We start from the raw sequence: 20,537 nt of genomic DNA on the forward strand, positions 1-20,537 counted from the left end.
TATTTGTCAGATAGAATGGGATGAGAAGAAGTAAAAACAAAAATGACACTCCTCTGTTAGCATACTCTTTAAAGGGGGAGATGGACATTCCAAATTAAATATGCAATATTATAAATTAATATAACAAATTTACAAATATGACAGATTCAGTGAAAGAGGAAAATTATTACAAAATAAACTTCAATTTATTTGACTGACTGTAGAATTTTAGAATCCATAAAAATGCTAATCATTAATCCAGTAACATTTATGAGATAAAAATATAAATTTTAGGGAAAAATAGACCATAAATTCAATAGAGAGATGAAAACAGTAAGGCAAGTTTTCAAGGAATTAAATTAAGATAAGCATATATTCAAAATATACATCGAATAGGGTTAAAAGTAGACAATGACTGAAAATATCAAATCATTGATGGCATTAAATTTAAATTCTCAATATTAACAATGTGGAAGAAAATGATAGAGGGAATTTGTGGAAGAAGGGCTTAGAAGGAAACCTGAAACATCAACCTAGGAAGTATGAAATTCCTAAGAAATTGCAGTTAGACAAAAAGCATCAGTCAAAGACAAAATGGAAGAATCACTTCATCCTATGAAGAAAGATGAACATGTAGACCAGTCTCCATTTGCACCCCATCTCCCACCTCCATCTGTTTTTGTGCAATGAACCTTTTACCATGGTCCTTCTTTTTCCTAAAATGTTCTTTGTTTTCTCTATTTAGCTATTTTCAGTGTTCAGATCACCCTGCCTTAAAATTTTCTAATATCATCGCTTGTTAAAAGTTTATTATATCCATAGCAACATAGCACTTATCAAATGGTAATATGGTCAAGTGATAATTATACATTTATTTATGATTATTGAATAACTAAAGGCTCTCTCAGTAGTCACAAATTCCAGGAAAGTAGAAATTGAGTTGTTTTACACATTGAATATAGATAGACACTACTGATAGAGAGAGAGAGAGAGAGAGAGAGAGAGAGAGAGAGAGAGAGAGAGAGAGAGAGTGGTAACAGAGGGTTAATTTAGGGAATTATTTGAAGTACTTATGAAGGCTGAGAGATCACAGGCAATCTTCTAGCTGGAGACCCAGGGAGGCCAGTGGAATGGCTAAACCTCTGCTGAAAGTCCTCAGACCCAGAGAAGCAGATGGTGTACTTCTCATTTACAGGATTAAGGTCTGAGAAGGCTGGAAGTCTTCTGATAAAAGTCCCAGAGCCATGTTCCAGGGCAGGAAAAGAGTATCCCAGCTCCATGAGAAAAGAGATAGAGAAATTTTTCCTTTCCTCAACTTTTTTTTTTTGATTTATCCAGGACCCAGGACTCAGGAACCTAGACAATTAAATGGTACCTGCCCACATTAAGAGCATCTTTCCTCTCAGTCAATGACCTCACATGTTGATGTCATCTGGAAACACCCTCACAGACACATCCAGAAATGAGACATTTCTAGCTCCCTACATACCCCTTAATCTGGTCAAGTTGATGTCTAAAAGTAAATGCCACATCTATCTATTTAATTCCTAACATATAGCTTAGTGCCCAACACACAGGAGTTGCTTTATTATTTATTTTTGGAACAATGAGTGAATGAAGGAATACACAAGCAAATTTCAAAATACCAGTCATATAAAATATGAATTCTATAGATAAGAACTTGGTAGCACATGCAAATATTAAAATACCTACAATAAAAACATGGAATGGCCATGATTATTTCAGGTGTTTGGAAAATATCTTTATTGTAAAAGGAAAAATAAGATTTAAATTATAAAAAAAGAGAAGTATCTTTTGACTGAGATCTGTGTACTAAGTACAGGAGACAAAAACATTTAGAAAATAGAAATTTTCCTGTTTGGTGAGCCCACAAGTGAAGTGGAGAACTAGATATGTAACATGATAATATGTAGTCTAATGAATGCTATTATTGAATAAAACTGTTGATGCTCATTCAGAGATATGCTAATCTGTTTTAAATTCAATATGTGTACTTTTGGAGATTTTACCAAAATAAAATGATTGATAATGATAAGAAATTTGGCAGTGGTCATTGTCATTTTCCTCTTGTGGTCCTCCTACCACTTCTGAATAGACTTTGCTTACTACATGGAAACCAGCACTCAACCTGATGCTATGATGATGACACAAGTGATGTGATTTCAGCAAAAACAGAACTCCTGGCCACTGCTCCACATTCATACCTCACACTGTGAACCCGGCTCCCTTATAATATTTGTTGTTGTACCAAATTTCATCACTAGAAGTCACTGTGATTTATGACTTGGACTCCAGTAAAATTGAAAGAGATAAAAGAGTTGACACTCGAGTTATGACCAGCCTCACATATGAACAACTTGGGTTGTGCCTGGAATTTGAATTTTAACTTATGACCCAAATCTTGAGTTATGACTCAAATGCCAGACACTTGTACAATTGTAAACAAACATGATGCCACAAAAGCTTATGTAAGAATACATAAGCATCAGTCTGAGCCTAGATGTGCATGATTTGGACAAGATTTCAGTCAGTGCTTAATATAATTATGATGATCACTGCTGTCAAAATGACCCCCCCCCAACTAGAAAAGAAGCTAAGAAAGGAAGGCAAGGTAAAGAAAGCAACCACAATTGAAAAGAAAAAGGAAATTGTGGAGAAATATGAGCGTGGCATTCATGTAGCCAGTCTCTCTGATATGTACAGCACATTGAAATCCACAGTCTCCACAATCTTACAGAGAAAAGATTTGTACAAGGAAGCTAGTGTTGCTAAAGGTGTTACTCAAATTATTAAGTCATGATCAACAGTGTCAGATTAGGTAGAAAGGCTAATATTGGTGTGGATAAATGAAAGACAGATAGCAGATTATAGCCTGAGTCTATTTCTGAAAAAGCTAGGGGTATAAATGCAGATCTCGTCTCATAAAAGATAATCTATCAACAAGTGATAATGGTGAAACATTTCATGCAAGTAAGAGATAGTTTCACAATTTTGAATCAAGAACTGGGTTTCATAGTGTGACTAGGCTTGGTGAACCAGCCAGTACTGATAAAAGGGCTGCTGAAAATGACATACATCACTTCGAAACAGTGACACAGAGAAATGGCTTTTGCTCTCATCCAATTTTCAACTGTGCTAAAACCGGCCTTTTCTGGAAGAAATTGCCCAGGAGAACATATACTACTCAGGAAGAGAAGAAAATGCCAGGCCACAAGCTTGTGAAGGATAGGCTAAACTTATTGCTATGTGCCAATGTGAATAGTGACCTCAAGATAAAACCTCTCTTGATTTATCACCCTGAGACCTCTAGAATGTTCAGAAAACATAGTCATGAAGAATAGGCGAGGAGTCATGTGGAGATCTAACACAAAAGCTGGGGTAACAAGAGTACTTTTTCTGGAGTGGATCAGGTAGGCTTTCTCTCCTTCTGTTAAGAAATATCTTGAGAACAAAGGTTTACCACTCAAGGGTCTCCTCATCATGGACAATGTGCCAGTTCACCCACAAGATTTAGAAAAATTGGTTGGAGAATTCCCATGGCTACAGTCAAGTTCCTCTCACCTAATACAACTCCTCTACAGAAACCTATGGCCCAGCAGATTATAGCTAACTTTAAGAAGCTATACACCAAGGAACTATTCCTGAAGTGCTTCCAGATGGTCTGAGATACAGATTTAACCCTTAAAGAGTTCTGGAAAGAACATTGCAATGTCCTTTCCCATGTGGGGTTAATTGAGAAATTCTAGGCCAATGGATCTCTAAGGACACAGAAATCTGCCTGGGAGAAGTGTGGCCTAAAGTTATACAGGAGAGACATTTTGAAGGCTGGGTAGAGGAGCCTGACCCTTCAACTGACCCTGTGGTTGATGACACTGTCACTATAACAGAGTCCATAGGCTTGTAGCCAGATAGTGATGATATTGAGGAACTGAAGGAACATTCAGGAAGAACACTGGAGGAGGAATACTCAGAAGAATTGTCTACACAGGAATTTCAGCAACTTCTGGCTGACCAAAAGAGAATGGCAGTTGAGGAGCTTTCTGGAGGAAGAGGAGAATAAACAATCAGTGCAGCAAAGTTCTTCTGAAATGAAGGAATTCTTGAAAAAATGGACAGAGCTACAAACAATTTTAGAGAAGACCCACCCAGGGTTCTAGTTCTCTTCTGGTTCCAAATGAATTTCAAAATTGCTTTTTAAAATTTCTTTGAGGTATGCTATTGGTATTTTGATTGGCACTGTACTAAATCTGTATAATATAATAGTTTTGAAAGTATGGCCATTTTCACTGGCCATTGCTTCTGCCCATCCAAGAACAAGGGATATTGTTCCATTTTCAGATATTTACTTTGATCTCCTCTTTCAGCATACTGTAATTTTCAATGTAAATGTCTTTTACTTTTTTTGTTAGATTGATTTCTAAGTATTTCATTTCTTTGATGCTATTGTATAAGGTGTGGTTTCATTAATTTCTCTCTCAGTGAGTTTGTTATTTGTGTACAGGAATGCTATTGATATTTTTTTTCTTAAATTCTTTTATAGGTACATTTTAGGTATGTAATACATTTACATTTATCACTGGGTGCTTGTACCTGTACATGATGTATCTTGGTTCTTATTTTTTTCACCATTAGCTGTACACCCTTCACCCCCTCCACCCTTCCCTATTTACATAGACTTCATTTCTAGTTTTTTCTTTTCTCATGATTTTTCCTTTCCCTTCTTTCCTTTCTCCTTCCCCTCCCACCACCCCTACACATTAGGACCTTTTCCTATTTCAAATTATCAGTTATTCATTTTAATCATTTTAATCCTTATTTACACTTTCAGTTTCTCACACTAGAGAAACTATTCAGTATTTACATGTGTGTCCTATTTCACTTAAGAGTATGGCCTCAATATTCATTCATTTAGCTATAAATGTCTCCAGTTTCTGGTTCTTTATGGCTGAGTAGTACTCCATTTTATAAAAATCCCATATCTTCTTTATCCAGTTTCCAGTTGATGGGGAATTGGGCTGTTTCCAAGCTTTAGCTATTACAAACTGTGCTGCTATAAACATGGGTGCACATATATCTCTGTGGTATGATTCTTTTAATTCTTTTGGGAAGATACCCAACAGGGGAATAGCTGGATCAAATGGGACCTCTAGCCCTAGTTCTTTGAGGTATCTCCATACTGATTCCCACAATGGTTACACCAGCCTGCACTCCCACCAACAATGGAGAAGGGTTCCTTTCTCCCCACATCCCTGGCAGCATTTGTTATTGGTTGATTTCTTGATAGCAGCCATTCTTTCTGGGGTGAGGTGGAATCTCAGTGTTGCTTTCATCTGCATCTCTCAAATGGCCAGTGATGTTGAACATTTTTTCATATATTTATTTGCTGCTTTTACTTCTTTGTGTGAGAAATGTCTGTTCATTTCAGATGGCCATTTTTGAATTGGGTCTTTGAATTTGGGGGGTCTGATTTTTTTCAGTTCTTTACATATTCTAGATATTAGTCCTTTGTCTAAGGTACAGCAGCTAAATTTTTTTCCCAGATTGTAGGTTGTCTCCTAGCTCAGTTGGTGATTTCTCTTACAGTGAAGAAGCTTTTTAATAAGATGAGATCCCAGTTGTTGATTCTTTGTGCTAGTTCCCATGCTACTGAGATTTTGTTCATAAAGTCTTTTCCTATGCTAATGCCTTCAAGAGTTCTACCTAACTTATCTTCCAGTGTTTCTGTTTTAGTGTTTCTGTTTTAATATTTATATCTTTAATCCACTTCAATCTTAGTTTCATGTGATAGACATGGGTCTAGTTTTAATCTTTGGCAGGTTGAAATCCAGTTTTTCCAATACCATTTATTAAATAGGCTATCTTTCCTCCAATGAGGGTGGTTGGCTCCTTTGTCAAAGATGAGGTTGCTGAGTATGTCCTGAGTTGTTTCCAGATCTTCTAATCTATTCCACTGATCCTTGGGTCTGTTTTTTGCCAGTACCATGTTGTTTTCTTTTATCACAGTAGCTTTGTAGTTTAGTTTCAAGTTGGGGATTGTGATACCCCCAGCCATGTCTCTGTTGCTTAGAATTGCTTTTGCTATTCTAGGTCTCTTCTGGTTCCAATGACTTTTTGGATTGTTTTCTGTAGTTCTGTGAAGTATATTATTGGAATTTCAATTGGCATTGCATTAAATCTACATAGTAGTTTTGGAAGTATGGTCATTTTCACTATATTGGTTCTTCCTATTAAGGAGCAAGGGATGTCTTTCCATTTTCTTATATCCTCTTCAATCTCTTTTTTCAGAGTGCTGTAGTTTTCAGTGTAGAGGTCTTTTGCTTCCTTTGTTAGATTGGTACCTAGATATTTCATTTTTGTGGATGCTATTGTAAAAGGAATTGTTTCCCTAGTTTCTCTCTCAGTGAGTCTGTCATTTGTGTATAAGAAGGCTATTGTTTTTTGTGTGTTGATCTTGTATCCAGCTACTCTACTGAATCAGTCAATTAAGTCTGGAAGGTTTTTGGTGAAGTTTTTTGGGTCTTCTATGTAAAGTATCATATCATCATCAAATAATGACAGTTTAACTTCTTCCTTTCCTATCTTTATTCCTTTTATTTCTTTCTCTTTTCTAATTGCTGTGGCTAATGTTTCCAGAACTATATTGCACAGGATTGGTGATAGTGGGTATCCTTGTCTTATTCCTGATTTTAGCATGAAAGTTTTCAGTTTTTGACCATTTAGTATGATGTTGGCTGTTGGTTTTTCCTAGATAGCCTTAATCAGGTTGCGATAACGATCTTCTATTCCAATTTTCTGTAGGGTTTTTATGATGAATGAGTGTTGGATTTTGTCAAATGCTTTTTCTGCATCTATTGAGATGATCATATGGTTTTTGTCCTTGGTTCTGTTAATATAGTGTATTACATTTATTGATTTATGTATGTTGAACCATCCCTGCATCCCTGGGATAAATCTGGCTTGGTCAGGGTGTATGATCTTCTTGATGACCCTCTGTACGTATTCTGTTTGCCAATGTCTTGTTGAGGATTTTTGCATCTATGTTCATTAGGGAGATTGGCCTGTGTTCTCTTTTTGGGTTGGATCTTGCCCTGGTTTTGTAATCAAAGTAACACTTGCTTCCAGGATTGAATTTGGAAGCCTTGCTTCCCTTTCAATTTACTTGATGAGTTTAAAGAGTAGTGGTGATAGTTCTTGTTTAAATGTCTTGTAGAATTCAGCAGTAAAGCCATCAGGACCTGGGCTTTCCTTTGTTGGTAAATTTTTTATTACATTTTCAATTTCACTCATTGTAATTGGGGTGTTTAGAATTTCTATATCTTCATTAACTTTGGCAATTTGTATGTATCTAAGAATCTGTCCATTTGTTCTGTGTTTTTCATTTTATTAGAGTACAGGTTCTCAAAGTAGTATTAATGATCCTCTGGACTTCTGCTGGGTCTGTTGTAAAGACTTCACCTTTTTCATTCTTAATTGCATGGATTTGAGCCTTTTCTTTCCTTTTTTTGATGATGTTGGCTAAAGGTTTATCGATTTTATTTATTCTTTTGAAAAACCAACTCTTTGATTATTGATTTTTTTGTGTTATTCTCTTAGTCTCCATTGCATAGATTTCTGCTCTGATCTTTATAATTGCCTCTCTTGTACGAGCTTTGGGTTTGCTTTGCTCTTCTTTTACTAGGAGCTTAAAGTTCTGCATTAGGTTGTTTATTTGAGTTCTCCCTGTTTTCCTAATATGGGCATTCACTGCTATGAATTTCCCTAGTAGAACTTCTTTCATTGTGTCCATAGATTCCTGTATGTTGTACTGGCATTATCATTTACTTGTAGAAACTGTCTAATTTCTTCTTTATTTTCTCTGTGACCCATTGGTTGTTCAGGAGGATGTTATTCAGTTTCCATGTGTTCGTGGCAGTTTTGCAGTTTGTTATGTTATTGATCTCCAATTTTATTGCACTATGGTCTGATAATATACAGGGCATAACTTCAATTCTTTTACATTTACATAGACATGACCTATGAGCTAGCATGTGGACTATTTTGGAGAATGACCCGTGTGCAGCCAAAAAGAATGTGTATTCTGATTTTGTGGGGTGGAACACTCTGTAAACATCTATTAAGTCCATTTGTTCAATAGCTTGGTTCAGTTCTGGAATTTTGATGTTAATTTTTTGTCTAGATGATCTGTCTATTTGTGATAGTGGGTTATTGAATTCCCACAGTACAATTGTATTAGTGCTCATTTGGTTTTTCATGTCCATTAATATTTGTTTTGTATAGTTGGGGGCATTCATATTTGGTGCATATATATTTACGATTGTTATTTCTTCCTCTTGGATTGTTCCTTTCACAAGGATGTAGTGACCATCCTTGTCTTTCTTAATTAGTGTTGGTTTGAAATCTACTTTGTCTGCAAATAAGATCGCTACCCCTGCTTTTTTCTGGGTTCCCGTGGTGTGTAGAACTGTTTTCCATCCTTTTACTTTCAGTCTATGAATTTCTTTTTGAGTTAGGTGTGTTTCTTGTATACAGCATATTGTTGGATTTTGCTTCTTAACCCATTCTGTCAGTCTATTTCTTTTGATTGGTGAACTGAGGCCATTAACATTGATGGGTATACAAAAGAATTAAAAGAATCATAGCACAGAGATATATGTGTACCCCTGTTTATAGCGGCACAGTTTGTAATAGCTAAAGCTTGGAAACAGCCCAAGTGCCCATCAACTGGAAACTGGATAAAGAAGATGTGGATTTTTACAAAATGGAGTACTACTCAGCCATAAAGAATGAGAAACTAGAGTCATTTATAGCTAAATTGATGCATATTGAGGCCATACTCTTGTGTGAAATAAATAAGACACACATGTGTAAATACCAAGTAATTTCTCTAGTATGAGAAACTTAGAGTGTAAATAAGGATTAAAAGGATTAATAACTAACAATTGATAATTTAAAATAGGAAAAGGTCCAAAGGGGTAAGGGTGGTGGGCAGAGATGGGGAAAGGGAAGAATGAGAAGGAAAAATTATGAGAAAAGAAAAAAAAAATAGGAAACGAAGTATGTAAATAGGGAAGGGTGGAGGGGTGAGGGGGACATGGGTAATGGGGAAAAATTAAGAACTAGGATACATCGTGTACAGGTGCAAGCACCCAATGATGAATGTGAATGTATTGTATATCTAAAATGTACCAATAAAAGAATTTAAGCAAAAAAAAAGACATTGATGGGTATAATGTTTAGATATTGACTTATCCTTGTTATGATATTTTACTTTTGTTGACTCTTTTATTTCTTATTTCCCTCCCTTTCCTTTTAGTTTCTTACCTTGCCTGGTGGCTTCCCTCGGTTGGGCCTCATGGAGTTGTGACCTTTATTGTATCTTTCTAGGTATTGCTTATAATTGTTTGGAGTGCTGGTTTGGTGGTCAAGAAATTTCTCAGATGTTCTTTGTCTTGGAAGTATCTAATTTGACATCAATTTTGAAAGACAATTTTGCAGAATGCAACTGTCTAGGTTGGAAGTTATTTTCTTTTAGGGCTTGAAATACTATACTCCAGGCTATCCTTGATTTGAGGGTTTGTGTTGAGAAGTCTGCCATGATTCTGATGAGCTTTGCTTTGTAGGTGATTTGTTTCTTTTCTCTAACTGCCTGTAGGATTTTGTTCTTCTGTTGGGTTTCTGGGATCTTGACTATTACATGTCTAGGTGTAGATTTTTTTTTTTTTTTGATCAAGGCTAGTTCGAGTTCTTTATGGCTCACTTATCTGTATGTTCCATTCTCCTCCTCTGTCTGGGAAGTTTTCTACTATTACTTCTGTGAACAGTTTTTTTATGTCAATTGTACTTTCTCCTGTTTTTTCCTGGACTCTTATCCATCTTATGTTATTCTTCTTTGCATCATCTAACAGCTGGGGATTGATTTCTCGTGGTCCCTTACTATTTTTAAGAATCTGTTTTCATGGTCCTTCACCACAATCCTGTCATCTATAGCTGATATTCTATCTTCAGATTCCCTTAGTCTGCTGTCCATGCTTTCAATGGAGTTTTTAATCTGCTGAATATCTGTTTAAATCTGTTTCATGGATTCCATTTCTTTCTTATGTTGAACAATCATGGTTTCCATTTCTTTCTTATTCTGGGCATTCGTGGCTTACAGCATGTTTCTGAACTCATCTTTTTTTTTTATCTGTTTCTGTTGTAGAGCCTCTAATCATGACTTTCATTCTGCTCATCATCTCTGTAGTTATCTGGGAGATTATTTCTGCTTTGAATTTTTCTAGAACCTCATTCACCTGTTACTTCCTGTGCTATCATTCCAGGGTGTCCAGGTGGTTGATTATCAGACTTTTCCACCTCGTTTCCCCCAGAATTTTCCTTTTGTGGGGTGGAAGTCTGAATTTGTGCCTTGCTTAAATGCCTTCTCATTTTTGTTTTTGGTACTGTCCTTGGTTTAGTTCTGGGGTTGATACTTTGAAGTTGCTTATTGTAAGTATCTTTGTTGATGTATTTAGAACCCTTATGGAATGATAGCTTCTCAGAGGTGTCTTCCAGGTATAGCTGGTCTTTAGAGTTTGAGTCTCTAATGGCTCTGAGGCTATCTCATTTTCATTATACCAGGAAGGACAACTGATTAGATCAATCAATCACAAGACCTTAGCCCAAGTGATACAATCAGCAACACAATAGCATCAAGTACCTCTTAGAAAATGACAATTTGTGGTAGTTATTAATCTATCTCCTTTAACTGTGTGAATTAAATCAAAATCAAAGACTAACCCAACATATATTTATAGTGAATAACCTCTTCCATATAGGAACTTTACCCTTTGGGATGGGGAGTTAGAAGGAGTTAGTGGGGGAGGATTATGTAGGTAGAAGGATAGGGGAAGGTTAGCAGTGAGGCCAAAGGGCACAGGCAAGAGAAGGAAAGAAAAGAAAAGAAAAATAAAGAAGAAATATGAATTAGGGCCTGAACAGGAACACAAAGGTGAGATAAAGAACAATGTGGGACAGCAAGGGAGTGAGGCAGAGAGAGAGAGAGAAAGAAAAGAGAAAAGAAAGAAAAAGGAGAAAAATAAAAATTTTAAAAGAGTAGAAAAGAAGAAAAACATTAAAAATAAGAGTAAAAGAGCCGGGGATTTAGCTCAGTGGTTTTACCACCTGCTGTGCAAGTGCAAGGACTGGAGTTCAATCCCCTGTACCCCCCCCCCAAAAAGAGCAAAAAAATAGTGCTTATTTTGAAAATAACAAATAAAAGATAAAAATGAAAGGCCTCCTTCAGAGTATGTCTCTGCTGTCACAATAGACAATGTGGCCAGCAGTGTGCAGTTATAAGTCAATGAGTCTCAGTAAGCCAGTCACAGACCTGTGAGATTCAGGCAGATTTCGGGCTACAAGTCACAAGCTGAGCTCCCTGTCCTCCTTCAGGGTTGAACTCTGTAAGGTTCTACTGCAGGTTCCAGGTGCCCTTCCCTTGAAGATAGTCCAGGTTCTGATGGGAGGTAGTGATCCCTCCAACTTAACAAGCACGGTGGTCTGGTGTGCCTTTATTGCAGAGATTCTCTTCAGTTTTTCCAGTGGGCTTCTGTTTTCTTCAGGGAGCCTGAGAGAGGCCCTCTCTCTGTTGTTCACTTCTGCAGCTCAGGACAATGGCCTTTATGTCCCCTTGTGCCTTTGTAGTGTGGAACCAAGTAGCTGCACAACCAAGAGGCCGTAAGTGGGGGGGGCGGGGCGTGGCTAAGGTGGCTGCTGGTGGGTATGCTGGCGGGGGGGGGGGTCCTCACCATCTCCTGGTCGCAAGTGGGCTGAGTGAGCAGGACAGAGCCCTGCGCAGTCAGCCCGCGACTGCTCTGACCCTGCGGCTAAGCTGGCTGTTGGTGGGCATGCCCTGCTATTGATTTTTGAGTGTTGACTTTGTATCCAGCTACATCACCGAATTTAACTTATTCCTTTTCTATCCTTATTCCTTCTACTTCTTTCTGCTGTCTAATTTCTCTGTGTAATGTTTCCAGAACTATATCAAACAGGAATGGTGATAATGGACATCCTTGTCTTGTTCCTGAGGTTAAAGTGAAAACTTTCCATTTTTGACTATTTATATGATGCTGATTGTTGGTTTGTCACAGATGGCTTTTATCCAATGGAGATGAAAACCATCTATTCCACTTTTCTGTAGGCTTTAATTTTAAATCATGAATAAGTGTTGGATTTTGTCAAATGCTTTTTCTGCACCTATTGAGTTGATCATGTACTTTTTGTCCTTGATTCTGTTAATATGGTATATTACATTTATTGATCTGTGTATATTGAACCATCCCTGCAACCCTGGTATAAATCCTACCTGGTCATGGTGTACAATCTTCTTGATGATTTGTTGCATTCTGTTTGCTAGTATCTTATTGGGGATTTTTGCATAGTTCTCTTTTTTGGTTGGATCCTTCTATGGTTTTGATATCAGGGTAATGCTTGTTTCGAGAAAAGTGCTTGGCAGTATTACTTCCCTTTCAATTTAATTAAAAGTTCGAGGAGTAGCGGCATTAGATCCTCTCCAAATTTCTTGTAGAATTCAGCAGTGAATCTATCAGAACCAGGGCTTTTCTTTGTTGGTAGGTTTTTATTTACATCTTCAATTTCAATGACTGACTTTTTTTTTTAGCATTTTTATATCTTCTTGATTCAACTTTGGTAATGTCTATGTATCTAGCAATCTGTCCATTTATCCTGTGTTTTCCATCTTATTAGAATACAGGTTCATGAAGTAGGTATTGATGATCTTCTGGATTTCTTCAGGATCTGTTGTGATTTCCCCCTTTTCATTTCTAATTGCACGGATTTGAGTCTTTCTTAATTTTTTTGATAAGATTGGCTAAGGATTGGCCAATTTTATTTAATCTTTCAAAGAACTAACTCTTTGATTCATTGTATTGTTTTATTATATCATTTGCGTTAATTTATGCTCTAGTCTTTATAGTTTCCTCCCTTATATGAGGCTTCACTTCCTCTTTTTCTACAAGGTTAGTGTTCAACACTACATTTATTTATTTTTAGTTCATTCTAAATGTGGGAATTCACTACAATAAATTTTCCTCATATGACTGCTTTCATTGTGTCCTATAAGTTCCAGTATGTTGTATTGGTATTATTGTTTAATTGTCAAGCCTGTCTAATTCTTCTATGATCCATTGCTTGCTGAGGAGGAAGTTATTTAATTTCTATGTTTTTATGTAGTTTTTATGTTTTCTTTTCCCATTGATTTCCAGTTTCTTTGCACTATGGTCTGATAATATGCACTGGAAATTTCAATTGCTTTGTATTTACTTAAGCATGTTATATGAGCTAGGGTGTGGTCTATTCTGGAGATCATCCCATGTGCATGTGTGAAGAATGTGTATTCTGATGTTGTGGGGTGGAACACTTGGCAGTTATCTACTAAGTCCACTTTTTCAAAGGATTGGTTCAATTCTGCTATTTCTTGTGAATTTTTACCTAATTGATCTATTCTTTTTACTTTTGAAAGAAGTTCATCTATTCAATTATGCAAAGAGTATTACCAATAAGAGGAACATATTTTAAGTTTAAAATTAATCTTCCATTTTGAAAGGTCTCTTCTACTTTACTCTTTTAAAATCTCACTCCAACAAAATAGACAAATAAAAGTTTGTGTCCTAAAATAAATAAATAAACCAAATTATATTAAAAATTTAAAATGTTTGTTTCCCTACTTTTCCTAAGGTCATACTGGAACAAAAAGAATTGGCTCCTTAGAATTTAGGTATCACTTATAGTAAGCTGAAGATTTAATCACAGAATAATACATGTAAGAATATTATAGCCCCCCCCAATAAAAAGGGCAGAGAATTTTTTAAAAGACAAATTTCAGGGCACTTTCGGAGGTGTATAAAGCTTTCTTGGGGAACACTTAAAAGACCCTTTCTTTTAGATCCAGAATGAATATTAAGAATTATAGACCATAATGGGCACTTGTGGCACAGCCCATGGTAATTTACATTAGATTAAGGATAAATGAAATCTCCATTTTTTAGGGAGGAAGTAAATCTAGAAGAAAGACCAGGAAAGCACTTTAGACTCATATCCATGGCAGGTCAAATGATGCTAATACAACTTTGTCCCTTTGAAAGCTATTATCACACTGCTACTTCCAAGGATTGTCCCTCAAACTGCTCAGGCACCAGTTCTAGGAGCAAACATTCTGGAAGAATGAAAGTACAGATTGGAAAAGCAAGCCTGTTGGTACAACAGCACCTCTGATGCTTTAGTTGTCTGACATGTTGTACAATGTCCAATAAAGAGACCAGCTAAGAGATTAATTCCAACTCTAGTACATTCTTGGGTACATTTATTAACTTCCTTTATGGTTTAGAAATGCCAAAATTACCTACACTTTTGTTACTTTGCAAAAGGAAACATAATATCCTAATAAAATAAAAATTTACTTATAATAAAATATAATTTTAATGTTTTTATAAAAACAATTCCTTTCAGATACTCTGATTAACCTTTAAGTCACATAAAAAATTTCAGCATTCTTTAATACCAGTATTTTGCACAATTTAAGATATAGCCATTGAGTTTAGCATTTCAAGGAAAAAATTTAAAAGAAAAAAGGAAAATGTTAACTAAGAAGCTTATATATCTACTAGTTTATCTTGAATTCTTAAAAACAATTAGGCCCAGAATTTAAGTTATCCTAAATATCATCCCAAACAAATAAAATATGTATGTGTATATATGTGTGAATTCTATTTCAGTATTGAGACCCTCCATTCCAATTGTATTTGTATTCTCTGATGGATAAATATTTTAAATATTTTTTGCATATACTTAATGGCCACTTGTACTCCTACATTATCTTTCTGGAGTTTCAAAGTTTCTGTTTTTATACAGATTTTTGAACCATTTTGCTTTGATTTTAGTACATGGTGAGAGATAGGGATCTAGTTTCAGTCTTATGCAAGAGGACATCCAGTTTCTGAGCAACATTTTCAAGAGAGCCTATCTTTTCTCTAACATACGTTTTTGGCCTCATTGTAGGTATTTCACAGGGTTTTTCTGTGTTGTCTGTTCTAGTCCACTGGTCTACATATCTGTTTTTGTGTGAGTAACCCATACATTTTTATTATCATAGCTTTGTAACATAACTTGATATCCAGTATTCACGATGCCTTTAGCTTTACTTTTTTTTGCTACAGGATTACTTTGGCTACTTTTGATCTTTTGTGCTTCCATATGAATTTGAGGATAATTTTTTATGGTTCTGTGAAGAATATTGATGATACTTTAATAGGAATTGTATTAAATCTATATATTGTTTTTGATATTATAGCCATTTCCATGTTATTAGTTGTTTAGATTCAATAACAGGAGATATCTTTCCATTTATCTAATGTCTTATTTTCTTTTTTCAAAGTTTTGTTGTCTTCATTATAGAGGTTCTTTGCTTCAATGGTTAGGTTAATTTATAGGTATGTGTGTATATATTTATTTTTTGAAGCTATGGTGAATAAAATTATTTTCCTCATTTCTTTCTTAGTGGGTTCATTATTGGTGTTGAGGAACACTATTGATTATTGTGTGCTGAGTTTGTATCCTGCTACATTGCCCAATTTGTTTATCAAATCTAAGTTTCTCCTGGTAGAGTTCTCTGAGATGTAATCATGGTGTATGATCTTTTAAATGAGTTCTTGATCTCTGTTTGGAATAATCTTATTGAAGATTTTTACATCTGTGTTCATAAAAGATATAGGCTTGTAATTTTTTGTTATTTTTATTGAGTCTTTATTGGTTTAGAAGATCAGGATCATGCTGGCTTCATAGTATGAGTTTGAAAGTGTTCTGTCCCTTTCTATTTCATGGAAAAGGTTGAGAAGCATTAGTGTTAGTTCTTCTCTAAAGGTCTGACAAACTTCAGTAGTAAATTCATCAGGTCCTGAGATTTTCTGAGTTGATTGAGCCTTTTTTAGTGTGCATGAATCAAATTCCTAGAGACTGCATGAATGTATCTAGGGATTCCTTCATTTCTTCATGATTCTTAAAGTTATTGGAGTATAAGTTTTCAAATCAATTTCTAATAATCCTATAGATATGTGATATTTGTTGTGATTTTTCAATTTTTCATCCTTATTTTTTATTTCAGCCTTCCCTCTTTTTCTTTTGATAAGTTTGGCTAAGGGTTTATCAATCTTGATTTTCTTTTCAAAGAGCCAACTGTTTGATTCACTGATCCTTTGTACTGTTTTTTCTTTTAGTTTCAATTTCATTAATTTCTGCTCTGATCTTATTTCATTCCTTCTACTGGCTTGGGGAGGTTTTTTTTTCTTGTTTTTCCAGGGCCTTGAGATGCATCATTAAATTATTTATTTGGATTTGTTGTGTCTCTAAATAGGACCTCATAAATATATAATTCCCTCTTAGAACTAACTTTGATCTGATTTCTTTGTGTCCCACAAATTCTGATATGCTATATTTCTACCATAATTTGTTTCTAGGAATTTTAAAGTTTCTCAGTTGATTTCTTCAGTGACCCATTGGTCATTTAAGAGTGAATTATTCAATCTCAATGGGTTTGTGTGCTTTCTATAGTTTCTTTTCTTCTTAATTTCTCATTTTATTACTTTGCTATCGGATAGAATGCATGAGATTATTTCAGTTCTTTTGTGTATATTAAGACTTGATGTATGATCTAAAAATGGCCTATTTTGGAGAAATATTCTGCTGTTGTTGGATAAAACATTCTGCATACATCTGTTAAATCCATTAATCTATAATGTAGCTGAAACTCTTATATTTCTTTGTTGGTTTTTTGTTGTTGTTGATTTATCTGTGAGAAGGAAGTATTTAAGTATCTGATTATGATTGTATGGGTATCCAACTGTCCTTTTATAATTACCCTATCAAAAGCCATCAGATAGGCAGCTATTTATCAGGCAATTGGCCTAAACCTCTTGAGTAATGGTAGGAACAAAGAGAACAACCAAAGAAAACTTTGAATTTTCCTGCTGAAACCTTTATTCTATTTCCATTGATGCTTAAGGGAAACAGATTTGCTCATAATCCACTGAAGCCTCAACTCAATGTCACCAACTAGAACTTGGGCCAAGTAGAAGCATTTTTCTTAAATCTATTTATTTGATAAATGGCACATCACTAGTGGCTTTTTTCATCTAACCTTTAAGAAGAACTCATAAGTCTCATTGATTATACCTCAAGAGATGAGTGAACTATGGTAATTCAGATAGACACCACTGAAAAGATTCATCAGTTTTCTTTCCCAAATTAGACAGTTTTGAAAACTTTGGGGATTGACTGAAATACCCACCAATCTGTGAGTTTTTACAACATTAATTGGAAAAACCAAAAAGCTCATCTCAGCACCTCAAACCTCCATAGAAAAAGCCATTGACCAAATGAGCAGTATGAGTTGTTGCATTAAGCACATGGTCCAAAATGGAATATCTAAGGCCAAAAACAAACAAACAAACACCCTCCAAAAACAAACACCCCCCTAAACGAACCAAAAACAAAAAATTAAAAAACACCAAAAGAATATTGCTGAATTAATTATGGAAAGAATGAGCACTGAGCTTTGATAATATTCTGTAATTCCATAGCATATTAGTACCCTGAGTGCCTGATAAATGTTAGTGAATTTGTCTAGAAGTTTGTGGTCTTGACACAATGTCTGAATGCTTTCTGATGGAATGAAATGGCTTCTGGTGACCCTGCAAGTTTTGCCATCATGCCTAGAGTTGCAAATTCCAGAGTACTGACATATTTATTGAGAAAGCAAGATAAGTCCTACTACAGACCAAATATAAATGCCAAGGTAGTTTCCTGCATTAATGGAGGAAGGATTTCATCATACAAGTTTCAAAATGTATTGCTCCTCAACTGAAGTAGTGTACCCCAAGTTTTGGTTCCATAAAGATGGTGCTTAAAGAGAAGCTTCTAAATTGAAAATTGATGAAATTGTTGCATTCTAGAAGATGCAAAGCAACTACAAAAGCAGTGCTTCCTTTCACCAACATTGGTAATGTGAAGTGACAGATTTTGCTTTAAAGATGTTAGGATCAGTGACCTCTTTTCATGAGCTTCTGAATCTGCATTATTGGTTAAGATCTTTCTTCTTTATGAAAGATGTTTTTAACCTGTGACAACAACTAAGCTTGGTATAATGGAGGATGACAGATTTTTGGTAACTTTCCCAATTTCTTCCATTGTTACTGATCTGTTAGGTTCTCTGTAATGGAGTCAATTTTGATAACTGGATTTCCCATGGCTATAGGTACCAGCCTCATACTCCAAGCTGCCTGCCCAGAGGATGGCTGGTGAGTGAGTTTCAGTATTTATTTTTGACAAATTCCTGAACGTTTTATTGAAAAAAGTTAATAGTAGCTGAAACCCTACTTGGGCTCTTTATTTAATCATCCTGTATGATTTAATTGTCCTGTATGAATTTTAATTATCCTATATGAATCATCCTTGTAGATAACTGGGCTATATAGCATTAAGAAAAATTAAGAGAAAAGAAAAAATATTAAAGAAAAGAAAAAAATTAAAATACAGTATTCAAAGACATAAAATAATATGCTCACATTGTTGTTTATTGGATCTAGAAATTTTTGAGTAATGAATTTAAAAATTAGATTTATGAAGCTTAAATTTTAAAATCACTCCAAAATTCCCTCCACTTCCTATGTAATTTAACAAACTAAAAAACATTTTAAATATACAATTAATAAAAATAAACTCAATTATATTCATCCTAGGACAGGAGAACTTATGAAATCCATTTAAGTTTCAAGGCCCCAATATTGCATAATAGTAGTTATTAGTCTAGTCATAGACAAGATTGAACTAACAGTAAAATGTAATTGAAAATATGTGTTTAGTCTTAGGTATATATTATCCCATTAATACATAGTGTAATAGAACAATATGTTGAATGTTTGTTTTTAAAATGTATTTTAATAAAATACATATTGCCATTAAATCTCCTCAAAATATTCCCTCTCACTTCAAACATATCCCATCATTCTTGCCACTTTCTAAAAGAGTTCTTGTGTCCTCTTTCATGAATGAGTGTCTTGAGTTGTGCTGTCACTCTGCCTGAATGTCCTTAAATGATTCAAAATATCTACCTTACTTTGCCATTTTGACATTAGGAAAAAGCCAGAAGTCACACAACAGTAGACCTGGATGAGGCATCATCATAATGTTTTTACAAGTCTGCCTTTCTTTGAATTTTTTTCTTTATATGGACTCTCTTGTCAAATTTTATGGGCCTAAAATATCACAAAACTTAGTGCTGTCCTTGTTGGTGCAGGTGTTTGGAGCTGCCTCATGTGGCCATCCTTCACCTGTCTAGCAGCTTCCCCATCCTTCCTGTTGACTTACATCCCTGTAATGGTTGCCCACTGGTTGCAAAATGGCTGGTGCTCTTCAAGTGCTAACATCTACACAGAATCAGGAAGGAATAAGGAAAAAGGGTAAATGCTTTCTCAGAAACCTTTGTCTTTTTATTTCAGAAATAAATCCCTTCTAATTTGGCAAGCCTCTGCTAATATCTCATTAGCTTAAATTATAACTACTGTAGAGCCCAGAGCAAAGGAGATTGTGTGTGTGTGTGTGTGTGTGTGTGTGTGTGCTGAGCTACAACCCTAGCCCTTTTCTGCATTTAAAAAAATTTGAGATGGGTCTCACTAAGTCTCTAAGTTGCCCAGGCTGAACTTGAACTTGTGATTTTCCTGCACAGTCTCACAAAGTGCTGGGATTACAAGTGTGCAATAAAATGGCTGTCTAAAGGAGATTTTTTTGTTTCTATTATTCCTTTAATGATGAATGGATGTTTTCATTTCTCTTCATCATTTCCCACCAAGAGCTACATTAGAAGATTGTGTCAAAAACACTGATAACTTAGTGACATAATGATATTCCATAGGGTTTGAAATTACTGAGTGCTTTTGTTTTTCTCTGTTTTCCTTGAATATTTATTCACCTAGTGAAATGGCACTAACATCGATTCTACAATCTACAATGTGGTTTCCATCTCCCTCACGTACATGCCACCAATGCACACAAATTAGAAAACAAGTTATCCACAAACATAATTTGTGTTTCAATTCTTCCTCTTCTTTAAACATAATAATTTTAAAATTTGTTTGATTATTATTGGCATATGTGCAACTTCTTTTCTCTTTCGGTCTTTTCTTTGGAGGGCTGAGGTTCAAACCCTAAGTCTTTATGAAATGTTATTTTAATCATGTTATAATTCAAAAGGGTGAAAAAAATCAAATAAAGGAAACTAAACTGAAAGAAATTCCTTGTTTCTTTAATCTTCCTCGTGATTAATCCAATGCAAGAGAGACAACCATTGTTGAGTAGTTCTGTTTTGGGTTTCTCTGGTAGTGAGCTCCAAAATGCTAAATTGTATATACCATTACATTTTAATTAATCAAATTTAAGACACATTTCAACACCATGGTATAAAATATGAGGAATGATGGTTATTCAAGCTCTTTTCT

General features: G+C 35.2%; 1 protein-coding gene and 1 pseudogene across 1 annotated transcript in view; one reads left to right on the forward strand and one right to left on the reverse strand.

Moving 5' to 3' along the window:
- The window catches only part of LOC101698204 (solute carrier organic anion transporter family member 1B3-like), a 143,084-nt gene that overhangs the window by 115,802 nt on the left and 6,745 nt on the right, over nucleotides 1-20,537 (forward strand). The window lies entirely within an intron of this gene.
- Nucleotides 14,499-19,469, reverse strand: LOC110349329 (mitochondrial nicotinamide adenine dinucleotide transporter SLC25A51-like; annotated as a pseudogene).

Source organism: Heterocephalus glaber, unplaced genomic scaffold (genome assembly GCF_053883595.1).
Source record: "Heterocephalus glaber isolate CG9 unplaced genomic scaffold, H.glaber_assembly_v1.0 deba00001444, whole genome shotgun sequence".
NCBI classification, from domain to species: domain Eukaryota; kingdom Metazoa; phylum Chordata; class Mammalia; order Rodentia; family Bathyergidae; genus Heterocephalus; species Heterocephalus glaber.